Raw genomic sequence first — 13,820 nt, forward strand, 5'->3', positions numbered from 1 at the left:
TCACATGTGGTTCTTCAAATATCTCCTTTTAGGAGAGCGAGGGGCATGATAAAGTAAAGCAAAATTCACTGATCAGGGTGATGAGTGTTATACAGTACTTTGTGGGCTGGTAGGGGTCGTGTGGCAGGGCTGCTTTTTTGTCCCAGTCCGGCCCTGTGCATGGACCACATTCTCTGTAGCACTACTCAACGGAGCTTCACATGTTGAGCCAGTAGAAACGGTTGTGATGCATAATCCCAAGTAACTTCCAGCCAAAGTGGCCACTTTGGTCTTGGTTGGGTGCTAGGACCATGGGAATATCTGCTTTCATTACCATCATTTTCCATTTGACTTCATGGGCCCATGGGTTGTTGTGGCATCCAATCAATTAGCCTTCATGTAAGAAGAATGTTTTCCTCTCTTTACAGACCTGGTAGACCTCTGGAGGCTTATTCCTTTTCATGAGACAACCTCTCATCCATCAGAAGATGCTTCTCACTGTTACGAAACTGCAGCACAGAACTAGGAGAGAAGGGGGAAAGCTGACCCTGCACTAAGACTAGGCTGAAACCCTACGATGGAGTGGGCAACCCATTCCTTGTGAATAGACCCACCGACGATCCTAGTCTAAACTCAGCGAAGACTTATACATAAGGGGAAGGAGGTCCCTAAAAGATCTAAAGACTGGGTACAAAAAAACAGGTCACCTCCTAATAGGAAACAAAGAGAAGGCTGCAGGAACAAACTTAAAACAGAAACAAAAGATAGCAGAACCTGAGATCCCAGAACTGCAAAATATCAAACACAGAAAGCTGTCTAAGCGCCTAGCCAGAACTCTAGCGCATTAACACTGTTGTCCAGCAAGGAATGGGAGGCAGGTGCTGGGTAATAAAGGGAGATACAATCACCTGACCAAGACAACCCAGCATCAGGGGAAAAAGACCAGTAGCCAGAAAACCACAACAAGATGGCGGATGGTCAAAACAAAACAGATTCTAACACTCAGCACAGAAATGGATCTTTGTCTTGGGCTTCCTTCCATCCGAAATGAGGCAGGGGTTGACAGGCAGTCTTCTTGACCCTGGGGGCTTCTCAGTCATTTGATAGAAGTCTTGCTGCAGAGCCTGGTGATAGTAAGCTGGAATTTTTAACTCTTCCAGCAAGTCAGGATCTTTCGCAGACATAGGAGGATTTGGCATTCTAGACAGCGCATCAGCATTACTTTTCTTCTAGCTGGTCTGATTCTGTATCATGAACTGACAATTAGATAATCATCTCTGTTCTACTGTAGAGCACCTAGTTGAGCTGTATTAAAATGGGTAAATAGTTATTGACCATGTACACAGTGAATTTGGAGCTAGTTATGTAATGCTTGAATCTTTGAGTTATATAGTAGTTCAAACCATAGCCAGTAATTCCAGCTTGAATAAGCTGTAGGTTGATGGGTTTATTTCAGATGGTTCTGTTAACAAAGGAGATGACTTTTTATTGTCCATTCCATACTTGGTATAGAACAGCTCTTAGTCCCATGTTGCTAGCATAGCTATGCAAGATGAAAGGTCGACTGCAGTCAGGGTTTGCAAAGATCTCTACCCTGGTGAAGGCCTGTTTCAAACCTTGGAAAAACTTTTCGAGACGTGTATTCCATTCAATTGTAGGACTTTTGTGTCTTGTATTCCCAGATTGATCGCCCCAGCAATTCCTGCAGTGGAGCCGCCAACTTCTTGAAGTCAGAAATGAAAAGGCAGTAAAAGCCAACAAGACAAAGGAACTGACGGATTTCCAGGATGGTGGTTGTCACCGTCCAGTCGAGGATAACCGTCACCTTGTCTGGATCTGGAGACACTCTTTCTGTGCTGACAACATGCCCCAGGTACTGAACATTGGGTTTCAGTAAATGGCACCTTGATGGCTTCATTTTAAATTCAAACTTTGCCAGGGATTCGAACACCTTGGCAAAATGTTGCAAGTGCTTCTCGTAGGTCTTGGAATAGATGATGATATCATCCAGCTACAAGAGGACCATTTCAAAGTTCTTATGCCCCAAGAAGCACTCTATTAATCTTTGAAAAATTCCCGGTGTGTTGCACAGTCCGAATGGAATAAAGTTGTACTCGAATAGTCCCATTTGCATCGTGAAGGCTCTCTTCTGCTTGTCAGCTTCAGCAACTGGAACTTGCTAATACTGACCAATAGAGTCCAGGAAAGAGAAATACCTAGCTTCCCTAAGAACAGCCAGAGATTGCTCAACACGGGGTAATGAGTATGCATCTTTATGAGTAGCATTGATGATTTTTCGGTAGTACCAAATGTTGGCAGAGAGAAAAAAGATCATTTTCTCCCTGCTGCATTCGGCTACGTGCAGGCGCCGGACAGCATCATAACACTGTTGTTAACCTGCAGAATCACAGCACATATGCAAGTTAAAAGTGTTATTCCTGGTAACCGGTTCCCTTTAAATATTGATTTATTCACTCCAACTGACAAGTGTCCCCTTATCCTAATTTTTAAGGAGCCAGTCGTGCAGCCCACATATTGTTAATGACAATGGGTACATGCAATATACGAGCTGCTACAGATAATGTAAGCGTATATGCAATTTTATTATTTGCCACTGAGGAAGAAAGCATATGTGCAGACGATATGTCCACACTTATAAGAGCCTTTGGTTGATAGCTAGGTGTTGATAAAATTTATAGATTCATTTAGATACAGGCTGGGTGAGAGAATACCTCTACTTTTTTTTTTTTTATCTTGGAATAGTCTAGTGATGTGTTCTCTAATAAGTGAATTAATTGCTCCAAACTGGAGACTATGTGTCGATACCAATGTTACTGGATTATTCTCAGATTTTTTTTATCCGCTATTTGCAAATCTTTATCTTTCAACATGTCATCTCATTTTTTTTCATTCAGTATACTCTGTGCTCTATCCGGTGTCCATTGTGGGTAGTGCCAGGTACGGACTGGGGCTGAAATTCAGTCCTGGCATTTGAAATCACACAGGCCCATGTTGTCCCCGTCCCCATGAACCAGATGGGACATATTACTAATATTACCCTGGATGGAGGAAAGGAAGATTTTCTACACCACCAGTATGTCTAATGATACCCGTGGCCTGCTGGGGTGAGTGACAAGGTCAGCAACTTTGTGCTCCATCACAACTCTTAACAGTATGGGTGTCTTGAGAACACCGATTCTGTTAACAACGTAGCAGACAAGGCGACTCATGACCAGATAGGCCCTTCTAGCATTTGCCAGAATTGCCAGATGGCCAGTCCGGCCCTGGGTAGTCCTATGCTGATAATATGTTTTTTGCTGCTTGCAATTTTGTTTTGTATTGGGTTTCCAATACAATGGCAGAAGATGATGTACAGTGGGTACGGAAACTATTCAGACCCCCTTAAATTTTTCACTCTGTTTCATTGCCGCCATTTGGTAAATGCAAAAATGGTCATTTTTTTCTCATACACTTTACACTCCATCTTTACTGGAAAAAACAGAACTGTAGACATTTTTGCTAATTTATTAAAAAAGAAAAACTGAAATATCACATGGTCATAAGTGTTCAGACCCTTTGCTCAGTATTGAGTAGAAGCACCCTTTTGAGCTAGTACGGCCATGAGTCTTCTTGGGAATGATACAACAAGTTTTTCACACGTGGATTTGGGGATCCTCTGCCATTCTTACTTGCAGATCCTCTCCACTTCCATCAGGTTGGATGGTGAACTTGATGAACAGCCATTTTCAGGTCTCTCAAGAGATGCTCAATCAGGTTTAGGTCAGAGCTTTGGCTGGGCCAGTCAGGAATGGTCACAGAGTTGTTCTGAACCACTCCTTTGTTATTTTAGCTGTGTGCTTGGTGTCATTGTGTTGTTGGAAGGTGAATCTTCGGCGAAGTCTGAGGTCCAGAGCACTCTGGAAGATGTTTTCATCCAAGATATCTATGCACTTGGCCGCATTCAGGTTTTCTTCAATAGCAACGTTGTCCTGTCCCTGCAGCTGAGAAACACCCCATAACATGATGCTGCCACCACCATGTTTCACTGTTGGGAATAGTTGAGTTTGTGGAACTTTCTCCCATTTCCCTACTGAATCTGTGGAGCTCAGCCACAGTGATCTTGGGGATCTTCTTTACCTCTCTCACCAAGGCTCTTCTCCCAGGATTGCTCGGCTTGGCTGGGTGACCTGGTCTAGGAAGACTTCTGGTGGTTCCAAACTTCTTCCATTTAAGGATTATGGAGGTCACTGTGCTCTTAGGAACCTTGAGTACTGCAGAAATTCTTTTGCAACCTTGGCCAGATGTGTGCCATGCCACAATTCTGTCTCTGAGCTCCTTGGCCAGTTCCTTTTACCTCATGATTCTCATTTGGTCGAACATGAACTGTGAGCTGTGAGGTCTTATATAGAGAGGTGTGTGCCTTTTCAAATCAAATCCTATTAATTTAATTAAACACAGCTGGACTCCAATGAAGGAGTAGAACCATCTCAAGGAGGATCACAAGGAAATTGACAGCATGTGACGTAAATATGAGTGTCTGAGCAAAAGTTCTGAATGCTTATGACCATATGAGAGAGCGTCACTCTGTCCGAAGCCTTTATAGACTGCGCAGGCGCAAGCGCCGGCGCAGTCTGGGCCTCACAGAGTGACGCTCCCGGGAGATCGCGGTGTGCGTTCACACTGAACGCACACCGCGATCTCCAACAGAGAAGCAGGGACCGCCAGGAGGGTGAGTATAGGCCATATTCACCTGTCCCCGTTTCATCGCTGAGCGCCGCCATCTTCCCGGTCTTCGGTCTGTGACCTTCAGTTCAGAGGGCGCGGTGACGCGCTTAATGCGCGCCGGCGCCGCCCTCTGACTGAACAGTCACAGCCAGGAGACCGGGAAGATGGCGGCGCGCAGCGGTGGAACGGGACAGACAGGTGAGTATAGGAAGTGCTGGGGGGCCTGAGCTGGCGGCGATACCGGCACCTGACCCCCACAGCGCGCCGGTGTCCCCGCCTGCTCAGGCCCCCCAGCACTCGGCGCCGAGCGGGTCAGAGGCAGTATGGGGACGCAGGATGCAGCAGCACATAAGGATGGGGACGCAGGATGCAGCAGCACATAAGGATGGGGACGCAGGATGGAGCAGCACATAAGGATTGGGGACGCAGGATGGAGCAGCACATAAGGATGGGGACGCAGGATGGAGCAGCACATAAGGATGGGGACGCAGGATGCAGCAGCACATAAGGATGGGGACGCAGGATGGAGCAGCACATAAGGATGGGGACGCAGGATGGAGCAGCACATAAGGATGGGGACGCAGGATGCAGCAGCACATAAGGATGGGGACGCAGGATGGAGCAGCACATAAGGATGGGGACGCAGGATGGAGCAGCACATAAGGATGGGGACGCAGGATGGAGCAGCACATAAGGATGGGGACGCAGAATGGAGCAGCACATAAGGATGGGGACGCAGGATGGGGCAGCACATAACAGGATGGGGACGCAGGATGGAGCAGCACATAAGGATGGGGACGCAGGATGGAGCAGCACATAAGGATGGGGACGCAGGATGCAGCAGCACATAAGGATGGGGACGCAGGATGGAGCAGCACATAAGGATGGGGACGCAGGATGGAGCAGCACATAAGGATGGGGACGCAGGATGGAGCAGCACATAAGGATTGGGGACGCAGGATGGAGCAGCACATAAGGATTGGAGACGCAGGATGGAGCAGCACATAAGGATGGGGACGCAGGATGGAGCAGCACATAAGGATGAGGACACAGGATGGAGCAGCACATAAGGATGGGGACGCAGGATGGAGCAGCACATAAGGATGGGGACGCAGTATGGAGCAGCACATGACAGGATGGGTACGCAGGATGGGAGCAGCGCATGACAGGATGGGGACGCAGGATGGGAGCAGCGCATGACAGGATGGGGACGCAGGATGGAGCAGCACATGACAGGATGGGGACGCAGGATGGAGCAGCGCATGACAGGATGGGGACGCAGGATGGAGCAGCACATGACAGGATGGGGACGCAGGATGGAGCAGCGCATGACAGGATGGGGACGCAGGATGGAGCAGCGCATGACAGGATGGGGACGCTGGATGGAGCAGCACATACCAGGATGGAGACCATATACCAATATAAATGCTCGCCACCCGGGCGTAGAACGGGTTCAATAGCTAGTTGCATATATTGCTATATCTTTCGATACCATTCTTTCATAAAACATATAAATGTTATAATCTTCTAATATAAAATGCATATCTATGGGTAACAAGGCATGAATCTGCAATGATGCTAAATGTATCGTCTACAATTATGGCCAGCTGCACAAGTGATGGGAAGTGCACATCACACCGGCGTAACCAGCCTGACATTACACTCGAGAGATGTTTTTCCCGGAAATAATTTCGGTTTATTCATTGTCCCATCATATTTCAATGGAGAAAGCCACTAGGATTTGGTTATAATTACATATTTACAGTAAGTGCTCTGAAACTAAGAGAATTAGATGGTTTCACATGTACACAAACCGCAGACATCTAGCAACATGATAATTGTCAGACATCTGTGCTTGTATCACTAGTCAGACATATTAATGTTCCACATATAGGACTGTCATATAAATAACTGCAATTAATAATGCTGACAATAAAATGCAAGATGTAGTCTAGTCTCTGGATACCGTCATTATCATGCCAGATAAATTCTGGAAGAATATTACTGCATCAACATGAAACTCAGGTTATTGGGTGTGTAGTATATGTCATATGACTCCATTATGACTACATTCAGAAAGAAAAAATGCATTTTGTTTTGCTGTGCAGCCCAATTACATAGTGCGTCCAGTTCAACATGAAAACTTTGGTGAAAGGCCTTCTTTAAATGGCTCCAAGTAAAATGGACATTTGATAAACCTCCTGTGTACTGATATCACTTTTTTGGGTGGAAAGTTTTGACTACACTTGGGAGTCAGGGTGCACAGGATTGATTGTAAAGTGTCCGTTAATTCCTGGACCAAGAAAATAAATTAATATATTCACATTTTTTAATAATAATTTTATTTCTATAGTGCCGACATATTCCGCGGCACTTTACATTTTAGAGGGGACTTGTACAGACAATAGACATTACAGCATAACAGGAGATCTTATTATTCATTGAAATCACCGTATTCCATCTTATTTACTGCCAAATGGCAGTCATATGTCCAAATCAAAGTCTTAGCTTCGCTTTCTTTCTCCTGGCTGCACATTTAGTTTAGCCTTGCCTCTTATCTTCATACTGTTAATTATCTAATTGGTGACTTCCCCAGCACCCGTGCCACATGCCACTACCTACACCCCAAATTTAGGCATCTTCATATGATGGGTGCAGATATAGAAGACGTTAAATCTCTTAGCAAGTATGAAAATCGGACCATACTCACGGTGTTGGCCAATGCCAATCAGAACAGAAGGATCCAGTGTTAGTTTGCTCTCCATAGTCCCTTTCTATGATACTTGCATCTATTCCCTCCTTCCTTGCTTGACTCCATTGCTATTCCTATGAAGGAGGGAATCCTGAAGAACCTTAAATGAGCTCTCTCTAGTGCACTGGTTTGGTACATATAACCTTATGAAAATGCCTCCTACACAAGGGCTAAACTTTATACGTGTTTCACTGTGTATAGACACTTATATATAACTAGATGGTGGCCCGATTCTAATGCATCAGGTATTCTAGAATATGTATTTATGTATGTATATAGCAGCCACATAGTATATAGCACAGGCCACGTAGTATATAGGAGCCATGTAGTATATAGCAGACAAATACTACGTGGCCTGTGCTATATACTATGTGGCTGCTATATACATACATATTGTAGAATACCTGATGCGTTAATACAGGCCACGCAATATATAACAGTGGCCACGCAGTATATAGCACAGCCCACGGAGTATATCACACAGCCCACATAGTATATAACACTGCCTATGTAGTATATAGCAGCCACGCGGTATCTAACACAGCCCACGTAGTATACAGCAGTGTGGGCACCATATCCCTGTTAAAAAAATTATTAAAATAAAAAATAGTTACATACTCACCCCTGGGATCCTGCGAAGCTCCGGCGATACGCGCGCGGCTGCCGCCATCTTCTGTTCCCAGGATGCTTTGCGAAATTACCCAGATGATTAAGCGGTCTCGCGAGACCGCTAAGTCTTTTGGGTAACTTCGCAATGCATCGCCGGGAACGGAACATGGTGGCAGGCGTGTGCGGCTCGGCGGACTACGGAGGGTGAGAATAGCAGGTTTTTTGTTTTTTTATTATTTTTAATATTACATTTTTTTACTATTGATGCTGCATGGGCAGCATCAATAGTAAAAAGTTGGGGACACACAGGGTTAATAGCAGCGGTTACGGAGTGCGTTACTCGCGGCATAACGCGGTCCGTTACCACCGGCATTACCCCTGTGTGAGCAGTGACTGGAGGGGAGTATGCGGGCGCCGGGCACTGACTGCGGGGATTAAGTAGCGGCCATTTTCTTCCGGACTGTGCCCGTTGCTGATTGGTCGTGGCTGTTTTGCCGCGACCAATCAGCGACTTGGATTTCCATGACAGACAGAGGCCGCAACCAATGAATATCCGTGACAGAAAAAAAGACAGAAAGACGTAAGTGACCTTTAGACAATTATATAGTAGATAATTAAACATCACAAATCTACTAAAAGGAAGGAGGAGGTTAATTTACCTAGGACGTATCCACAAAGCTCCATATCAAATTTAGTGTATTCAAATATTCCTTGGAAGATGTAAGGAATAAGTTAGCACATCTGAGTTACACCATTCTGTGTGAAAATTGTAATAACAGAGGTGCCAGCCTCTCCTTACTGAGAAATGCAAGCAAGTTCTTAGTGTACATGTGCCCTGCAATATGATTGTACTGACAAAGTAATAGCTGACTTCAGGACAAGTGTTAATAGGGAGAAGTCGAAGTCACATGTGAAAACTGAGGACAATACACAGAATATGTTATGTGGCGGAAGCATTTAGATGAACTGATCTTACCTAGTGCGGTCAAGGTCAGATTCCACCACCAGAAATCACCATACTGGATTGTTCTGAAGACCAGCATCTGTTATATTACAGACAATTTGGTGGCGCTTTTTCATTATATCTCAACTGCTTTTCATATATTTGGCAAGAAAAGATGTACAACTGTGAGACTGAGTTTCATAAACATGTTTTAAACCCATAACATGAAAGTAAGGTTAATAATATAACTTTCATTACAAAATCATCAGTTTTACTCTGCTAAGTTAATGTGATAATGAAAACACCTCACATCAAAAACTACTACATCTAGTATTTTGTATGACCTCCATGATTTATAGTGACAGCACCAAGTCTTCTAGGCATGGAATGAACAAGTTGGCAACATATTGCAGCATATCTGTTTCCATTCTTCAGGAGCAACCTCTTTTTGAGCCTGGATTCTGGATGGAGAGGGATTCTCAACTTCTCTGTTCAGAATTTCCCATAAGTGTTCAATTGGGTTCAGATCAGGTCACATGTTTGGCTACTGAATTACTTTCACCCTGTTCCTCAGAATTGTGACACTGGCCTTAGATGTGTGCTTTGGATCATTGTTATGTTGGAAAAGCGCACGTCTACCAAGGACACAGAGTGACTGCAGCATCTTCTCTCTCAATATAGAGCAGTACATCCATGAATTCATGACACCATCAATGAAATGTAGTTCCCTGACACAGCAGTATTCATGCAGCCCAACATAAGGACACTGCCACCACCATGTTCACTGTAGGCACACAGCATTTTTCTTTGTACTTAACATTTATGCATACAGTGGGGCAAAAAAGTATTTAGTCAGTCAGCAATAGTGCAAGTTCCACCACTTAAAAAGATGAGAGGCGTCTGTAATTTACATCATAGGTAGACCTCAACTATGGGAGACAAACTGAGAAAAAAAAATCCAGAGAATCACATTGTCTGTTTTTTTAACATTTTATTTGCATATTATGGTGGAAAATAAGTATTTGGTCAGAAACAAAATTTAATCTCAATACTTTGTAATATATCCTTTGTTGGCAATGACAGAGGTCAAACGTTTTCTGTAAGTCTTCACAAGGTTGCCACACACTGTTGTTGGTATGTTGGCCCATTCCTCCATGCAGATCTCCTCTAGAGCAGTGATGTTTATGGCTTTTCGCTTGGCAACACGGACTTTCAAGTCCCTCCAAAGGTTTTCTATAGGGTTGAGATCTGGAGACTGGCTAGGCCACTCCAGGACCTTGAAATGCTTCTTACGAAGCCACTCCTTCATTGCCCTGGCAGTGTGCTTTGGATCATTGTCATGTTGAAAGACCCAGCCACGTTTCATCTTCAATGCCCTTGCTGATGGAAGGAGGTTTGCACTCAAAATCTCACGATACATGGCCCCATTCATTCTTTCATGTACCCGGATCAGTCGTCCTGGCCCCTTTGCAGAGAAACAGCCCCAAAGCATGATGTTTCCACCACCATGCTTTACAGTAGGTATGGTGTTTGATGGATGCAACTCAGTATTCTTTTTCCTCCAAACACGACAAGTTGTGTTTCTACCAAACAGTTCCAGTTTGGTTTCATCAGACCATAGGACATTCTCCCAAAACTCCTCTGGATCATCCAAATGCTCTCTAGCAAACTTCAGACGGGCCCGGACATGTACTGGCTTAAGCAGTGGGACACGTCTGGCACTGCAGGATCTGAGTCCATGGTGGCGTAGTGTGTTACTTATGGTAGGCCTTGTTACATTGGTCCCAGCTCTCTGCAGTTCATTCACTAGGTCCCCCCGCGTGGTTCTGGGATTTTTGCTCACCGTTCTTGTGATCATTCTGACCCCACGGGGTGGGATTTTGCGTGGAGCCCCAGATCGAGGGAGATTATCAGTGGTCTTGTATGTCTTCCATTTTCTAATTATTGCTCCCACTGTTGATTTCTTCACTCCAAGCTGGTTGGCTATTGCAGATTCAGTCTTCCCAGCCTGGTGCAAGGCTACAATTTTGTTTCTGGTGTCCTTTGAAAGCTCTTTGGTCTTCACCATAGTGGAGTTTGGAGTCAGACTGTTTGAGGGTGTGCACAGGTGTCTTTTTATACTGATAAGAAGTTTAAACAGGTGCCATTACTACAGATAATGAGTGGAGGAAAGAGGAGACTCTTAAAGAAGAAGTTACAGGTCTGTGAGAGCCAGAAATCTTGATTGTTTGTTTCTGACCAAATACTTATTTTCCACCATAATATGCAAATAAAATGTTAAAAAAACAGACAATGTGATTTTCTGGATTTTTTTTTCTCAGTTTGTCTCCCATAGTTGAGGTCTACCTATGATGTAAATTACAGACGCCTCTCATCTTTTTAAGTGGTGGAACTTGCACTATTGCTGACTGACTAAATACTTTTTTGCCCCACTGTATATATCTTGTACTTTAACATATGTGGTCATAACATTTATCATGGTCTCATCACTCCAGGGCATAGAATAGCAGTAACATAGTTACATAGTTATTAAGGTTGAAGGAAGACTATAAGTCCATCTAGTTCAACCCATAGCCTAACCTAACATGCCCTAACATGTTGATCCAGAGGAAGGCAAAGAAAAACCCATGTGGCAAACAGTAAGCTCCACATTGGGGAAAAAAATCCTTCTCAACTCCACATACGGCAATCAGACTGGTTCCCTGGATCAATGCCCTATCAAGGAAACTAGTTTATATAACCTGTAACATTATACTTTTCAAGAAATGTATCCAATCCCCTCTTAAATTTTAGTAATGAATCACTCATTACAACATCATACGGCAGAGAGTTCCATAGTCTCACTGCTCTTACAGTAAAGAATCCGCATCTGTGATTATGCTTAAACCTTCTTTCCTCCAGACGTAGAGGATGCCCTTTGTCTCCGTCTCAGGTCTACGAGTAAAAAGGTAAATTAGAAAGGTCTCTATGCTATCCCCTCATATATTTATACATTAAAATAAGATCACCCCTTAGTTTTCATTTTTCCAAACTAAATAGCCCCTAGTGTAATAACCTATCTTGGTATTGCAGACCCCCCAGTCCTCTAATAACCTTGGTCGCTCTTCTCTGCACCCGCTCCAGTTCAGCTATGTCTTTCTTATACACCGGAGACCAGAACTGTACACCGTATTCTAAGTGTGGTCGAACTAGTGACTTGTATAGAGGTAAAATTATGTTCTCCTCATGAGCATCTATGCCTCTTTTAATGCATCCCATTATTTCATTTGTTTATGTAGCAGCTGCCTGACACTGGCCACTAAATGTGAGTTTGTCGTCCTCCCATACACCCAGGTCTTTTTCATTGACGACTTTGCCTAGTGTTTTCCAACTAAGCACATAATTATACATCTTATTTGCTCTACCCAAGTGCATGACCTTACATTTATCCCCATTAAAGCTCATTTGCCATTCATTAGCCCAAGCTTCTAGTTTACATACATCCTCATGTAATTTAAAATTTTCCTCCTCTGTATCGATTACCTTACAGAGTTTAGTGTAGTCTGCATATTTTTCAGCATGGACTCTGGCAAATGGTAGGTGGGCCTTTTTGTGCATGAGCTTTAAAAGAGGCTTTCTTCGTGGACATCCATCCATGCCATTCCTGTGCAGTGAATGTGGTACTGTGTAATGGGAAATACGCAACCCGGTTTGCCTTTCTATTTCTATAGCTCAATGCAGTGAACATGTATGTCAATTTTTTTCAACCTTTCTCATCAGAAGGCACTCCTGTTTAGGTGTTAACTTCAATGGTTGACCTGAATGTCTCTGTGGGATAGTTGCAGTTCCATCTTTGTTTATTTGTTTTGTTTCATTTTTGCTAAAGTATTCTGACTGATAAGTAATGTTTTGCTGATCTTCTTGCAGCCTTCATCTTTGTTGTGTAAAGAAAATATTTTCTTTCTCAGATCTTGTGACATTTCTCTTCCATGTGGTGCCATTGCTGACAGCATGATATGGGAAGGGATTTTCATTGTTAAATAATGCCCTATTACAGTCAACAATCTGCTGGACACCTGTTTAATGAATACCTGTGGTTGAATTCTTGTTAATTAGAATTATGTAGTCTAAACTTTAGCTTTGCTCCTAAGACTTTCATTGGGGTGCACTCATTTTTGCAACATGGTCTTGAATTAATTTGTAAGGAAACTTAATTATTTGGATGTGCAAAATAACAAATCTTGTTTGCAATCACTGGCTTATATTTGTGGGAGTATTTTGTACTATGCAATCTCGTATAAAATGTTGATTCTGAAAGGAAACTGAAGGTTTTCTAACAAATCTGTTGGGCTGTACTCATTTAACTTGAGCACTGTATGTTTAAAAGCAGCCAATCTAAGGTGTGTACATGGGTTTACATTGTCCTGTGTGAAAACATTCACTACCTCGGAGCCACCCGATGAACCTTATATAACATGGGGAAACGAGTTGAGGCAGTAACCCTTTTATTTTAAGAGGAGATAATATGTATTAGTAACTACCTACTATATTTGGGTTGCTTAGCTATCCCTATGATGTTGTGGCTTGTTAATTATTCTTTATCATGAGTCCATATAGTAGGCTTCATCAAGTGTTAGGAATTTGTTAGTGATTACTTACTTTAGCTTATGTTGAGTGGGGAGGCCCCATTTACTCAAATTTTGGGTTACCAACCTCCATGGCTTAGGTAGGGTCTTTTGTTAAGATTTACAGACACATTATTGGTGTCCAGACTCTTTCTCCGTTTCTCTGAGGGGGAGTATTCTATCCTTGTCCCTTATCATTATATATGTT

This window comes from Ranitomeya imitator, chromosome 9 (assembly GCF_032444005.1).
Source record: "Ranitomeya imitator isolate aRanImi1 chromosome 9, aRanImi1.pri, whole genome shotgun sequence".
Classification (NCBI taxonomy): domain Eukaryota; kingdom Metazoa; phylum Chordata; class Amphibia; order Anura; family Dendrobatidae; genus Ranitomeya; species Ranitomeya imitator.